Below are 5,643 nucleotides of genomic sequence, written 5' to 3'. Positions count from 1 at the left end.
TCCTGCTCTCACTGATCATTTGAGAGCAATCCCCCCCCCCCACACACAACATGAAAGAAATCATAACATGTAAAGAAAAATAAATTATAACATGTACATGAAAATGTAGAAACATTGGACACAACTATGGGGCACCATTGTGCAGCAGCAGGCATCACAACAAAAAAGGAACCTCAAGGTTGATCTAGGAAAATGTGTGCAAATGTATAGTTTCACTAAATCCGCCCCTGCGAGTTCCCGAACAAACTCACACTCTTCTGTTCATTTAACGCGCTCAGAATTAAGCGATTAAAACAAACCTCATCTGCTCCGTCTGTTTTCGGCTGGAATCCGACAGTCGCGACGCTCCTCCAGTGAAACAGGATCCGAGCTCTAATGAAGGCTTAATGAAGGCTTACAGAAAATGCTACTTTATTTGTTGCATGGGTTCCTCCGGCATTCCTGTATAATGCGGCATCGGGGCTTTGATGTAGCGCGCGGCTCTGAATGACGCCTTTCATCGTCCGCTCGTCCCGCGTCAGCGTCGCTCTCAATAAACGCTGGAACCGTGAGAGACGCTCCGCGAGGCCTCCGCGCTGTCAGCGTTCCCCGCCGCTCGCCCGGTGCGGCGCGCTCAAAGCGTGGCGTTCTCTCGCGATCCAGAAGTTTGTGAAGTGTATCAGAACTATTTACAGCTTACACCTTCAGTTTCAAGGACATATTATACAAGTGCTGAAAACTCCTTTTAACCCAAAATATAATGTTATTTGAACGTTTATTTTTAATATTCTAACAACGTTCAAATGTCAGTTTTCTTGTTGCGATTAGAACGTTATTTAAAAGTTACAGAAACATTTCTTAGATTGTTCAAGAACGAATAACATCATGAGGACGTTCTGCGAATATTCTCTCAAGCAGGTTATGAGAACGTATATTAATATTAATAAAATTATTTCCGTGAACATTAACCTACTTTAAGAACGTTTTGTCCAAACATTTATATAACTTTTAAATATTAGTGTAAGTTGTGAGAACATTCTCTGTTAGCTGAGTGAGATGATGCTTCATGGTGCTTTTACCAGCATATCAATAAATTCATACATAGACACAATTTATGTTATTAAACACATTGTGGAGCCCAGTAGCATCAAAACAGCTCAATGGCACTCAGCAAACGCTAAACACACTAAACAGAAAGAGATCTGCAGTCAGATGTGATCTTGTGTTTGTGTGTTTGTCTAGATGTTAAACTGGAGAATCTGTTTCTCATAAAGTCTGTATTCATCTGAAGGTGAAATGAGCTTCAGTTAAACTCTTACAGTCATGTAGATGCTGAAATGATCACTCAGGAGACAGAAAAACACCAGAAACCTTTTATAAAAATCAGCTAATCCAAAACAGAATCAGTGGTTTTACAATAAAATCAAATAAACAGAGCAGTGAGATCATTTGAATCAATCTAATCATCACGACTTTAACTCAATCCTCACGATGTTGCAGAGACTCAGTGGACGTCTGTGTGTTTCTAGCAAACCCTCACATCTATGAAACACAAAAGAAGATATTTTGAGAAATGTCTCAGCAGTTTGTGTTCATACAGTGAAAGTCAATGGGGTCCGATGTTGTTTGGAACGACACGAGCAAATGATGACAGAAGGATTATTATTATCAGTTGAACGATCCCTTTAATTTTTGAGATTATTACATTATATTAAAATAATGTTTATGGAAACGCTGGAACCGTGAGAGACGCTCCGCGAGGCCTCCGCGCTGTCAGCGTTCCCCGCCGCTCGCCCGGTGCGGCGCGCTCAAAGCGTGGCGTTCTCTCGCGATCCAGAAGTTTGTGAAGTGTATCAGAACTATTTACAGCTTACACCTTCAGTTTCAAGGACAGATTATACAAGTGCTGAAAACTCCTTTTAACCCAAAATATAATGTTATTTGAACGTTTAACGTTCAAATGTCAGTTTTCTTGTTGCGATTAGAACGTTATTTAAAAGTTACAGAAACATTTCTTAGATTGTTCAAGAACGAATAACATCATGAGGACGTTCTGCGAATATTCTCTCAAGCAGGTTATGAGAACGTATATTAATATTAATAAAATTATTTCCGTGAACATTAACCTACTTTAAGAACGTTTTGTCCAAACATTTATATAACTTTTAAATATTAGTGTAAGTTGTGAGAACATTCTCTGTTAGCTGAGTGAGATGATGCTTCATGGTGCTTTTACCAGCATATCAATAAATTCATACATAGACACAATTTATGTTATTAAACACATTGTGGAGCCCAGTAGCATCAAAACAGCTCAATGGCACTCAGCAAACGCTAAACACACTAAACAGAAAGAGATCTGCAGTGTAGATCTTGTGTTTGTGTGTTTGTCTAGATGTTAAACTGGAGAATCTGTTTCTCATAAAGTCTGTATTCATCTGAAGGTGAAATGAGCTTCAGTTAAACTCTTACAGTCATGTAGATGCTGAAATGATCACTCAGGAGACAGAAAAACACCAGAAACCTTTTATAAAAATCAGCTAATCCAAAACAGAATCAGTGGTTTTACAATAAAATCAAATAAACAGAGCAGTGAGATCATTTGAATCAATCTAATCATCACGACTTTAACTCAATCCTCACGATGTTGCAGAGACTCAGTGGACGTCTGTGTGTTTCTAGCAAACCCTCACATCTATGAAACACAAAAGAAGATATTTTGAGAAATGTCTCAGCAGTTTGTGTTCATACAGTGAAAGTCAATGGGGTCCGATGTTGTTTGGAACGACACGAGCAAATGATGACAGAAGGATTATTATTATCAGTTGAACGATCCCTTTAATTTTTGAGATTATTACATTATATTAAAATAATGTTTATGGAAGGTTCCTATGCCTATTAATATTTGATTTACGTTCTCATAGCGTCGAGGGAAATGTTCTGAGATCAGCATTCTCAAAACCTCAAGATGTTATTTGTACTTGATGAACATAAGACTTTTAAATACTGTTATAACCAGGACATGAAAACTGGACACGGCAACATTTTCAAAAAAACATTAAAAACAATGTTTTTAAAATGAAATTCGTTACCTGAGAAACATGCTTTCACTCAGGTCCAGGTGACGTTATCCTGCTCAGTTACGCAGCGTAATTCATTAGTTCTGCTAAATATGACCAGATTTCAGCTCAGATTTCTCTCTCTCTCTCTCTCTCAGTCACACACACACACACTCTCTCTCTCTCTCTCTCTCAGTCACACACACACACACACACTCACACACACGACTAAACGTGAATTTGTAGTGTTGACCTTTACAATTAGCCCTGTAATAGAAATATATGGCTGCGGCGACGTTGTAATGCAGTCCGTTAAACGGCTTCGCGCAGGCGCGGGAGAATCTGTGAATCCATCAGGGCTGCTGGGTAATGGAAGGAGGATTTATCGCGGGAAAATACAGCGCAGAAAATTAAACCCGTTTATTTTTCAGCATCCCTAAATTCTGTAGCAATTAATCTGCCCAATTTGATTACGAACGGCGCAAATTAAACAATAAAGAGCTGTCTAATGAGGAATTAATGATGGGGCGCGCGGGATTTGAGGGGCGGGAATGTTAGCGCGCGAAACGAGACAAACGGCCGCGGCTCAATGTGCGGCGGGACTGATAGCGGCGCGCGAGCTGATCGTGAAGATGAGGCGGAATCAATCGCGCTTTAACGGCCTCATTACACGGAGCTGACCTCCCGCAGACGGAGAGCAGAAGCAGACACGCCTCTGTCGGGTTTATCGCTCCGTGATTAGAAACAGCGGGTCAAACGCGTTCATCATGGAGACGGGTTAAACTCCCAGGAAAGTGTCCCAAAAACAACAGGTCCGAAGATGGATTCATAATAATAATCATAATGTTTACACAGTAAATTACGTTGAAGGTGCTGAAATCCACACATAGCCTATATCAGTGTATTTTAATCTATAATCTCTCCGTTTAACAACTGAAATGTGATGTGAAGTTATGCATCATGGCTCTTCTGTCGCTTAACAATAAAGGGTTCAGCTCTTTGCAGTGATGCCACGAGTGTTAAAGGTTCGTCATGGAATCACAGATGCCAAAAAAGAAGCTTATTTTCAAAAGTATTAGGTTTTACAATGAACACTGGAAAAAAAAAACTGTTTTTAAACATATTTAAGAAAAATGTGCAAATTGCACTCAAACAACCCAAACCCAGAAAAATAAATAAATGAACAGATCCGCCATTTATTGTCATGTAAGAAGAAAAGGCTTAAATATTACATTAAAATGTCATTAATAAATACCGAGCAACTGTCAATATCTCTAATTGACGTGTTTATTTGTTGTACCGATTTAATTATGGTTAATCATACATTTATAACCAAACAGTATTTCACCAATAAATATGATTTAAATGCCCATGCAGGCAACTACTGTGAACGGAAAAACCATGCATAAAACATATCAAAACACAATCTGTGATGAAAACATCAACCAATAAAATAGTGCGATTGTTTAATATTTAATAACATGTCTTTTGAGAAGATCGGACTAATTCGTCTTATTTTTCTAATGCTTTGGTGTCTCGGGCGTTTTTCCCAAACTGCGTCAGTATTGATTTGTTAGCGTGTTATCCGCGTATCAAGCGTTTCATTGAGTTTCATTGAGCTAATGCTATTAGTTCTGTGTGTAAAACTGCTGCTAATTACAGTTCATCTGCAGGTAATAGTAAATAGTCAAATGTGTGTAGAAGGGGATTTCTCCAGAATCCGCAACAATTTACAATATAGTAATAGTTGTCCAAGTTAGATCGCAAATATTATGCGTGTGGAAACACAAGATTCACAAGAATGCAGTTTGAAATGTTTCATTCGTGTCCCTCATAATAATAATAATAATAATAATAAATAGAGCTGCAAGATGCTGGATAAATTATGCTTAAAATAGGGATCATGATTCTGAAGAGTTTAGTTTTTTCAGTCAATAAAACCAGAATATTAACTAAATATAACATTCTGACAAATAAATGTTCTGCTTCAGTTCAGTAACAATGCGATAAAAAATGTAACAATGAAAAAAACAGCAATGAAAAAAAATTGATTGATGACTGAGGAATTATGACTAATTTATATCACTGGGAAAAAATGATTGATGCATTACTCAAAACCTTTTTTATGTACTTGCATGTAAAATTACAAATATTTATGAACGAATGATTCAATGACATACTCATTAGGACAGTATTTCCTGATTGCATCAGTGTTTTTGAATGACTGGCTCATGAATAAATCAAAGTTTTGAACGAATAGGTTAAACTAAATATCCAAATGACTCACAGTCGCCACCTACAGGTGTAAAGATGTAAAGATGTCCTGTTTCTCTGTTTTCATCTCCGTTTTTGGTGATCGGATCGTAGGTTTTCAGTGTTAAATACAGATTGTAAAAGGGGTCTAAAACGTGTTGTGCTCGGATCACTGAAACACGGAGGGCGTCCAAAAATGATGGCCACATCGAACTTTTTAAATAGTGAATGCAAATGTGTAGGCCTCTATGTTATCGATACGTTTTTACTGTGCCATTAAATCTGCTTGAATTTTGAGAAAGAGAGAGCGAGGAGACTCACTCGGTCGCTTCACCTACAGCTCAGCTCTTGG

This window comes from Sinocyclocheilus rhinocerous, unplaced genomic scaffold, assembly GCF_001515625.1.
Source record: "Sinocyclocheilus rhinocerous isolate Xijiao unplaced genomic scaffold, SAMN03320098_v1.1 scaffold5878, whole genome shotgun sequence".
Lineage (NCBI taxonomy): Eukaryota > Metazoa > Chordata > Actinopteri > Cypriniformes > Cyprinidae > Sinocyclocheilus > Sinocyclocheilus rhinocerous.
This window is presented reverse-complemented; position numbering follows the sequence as displayed.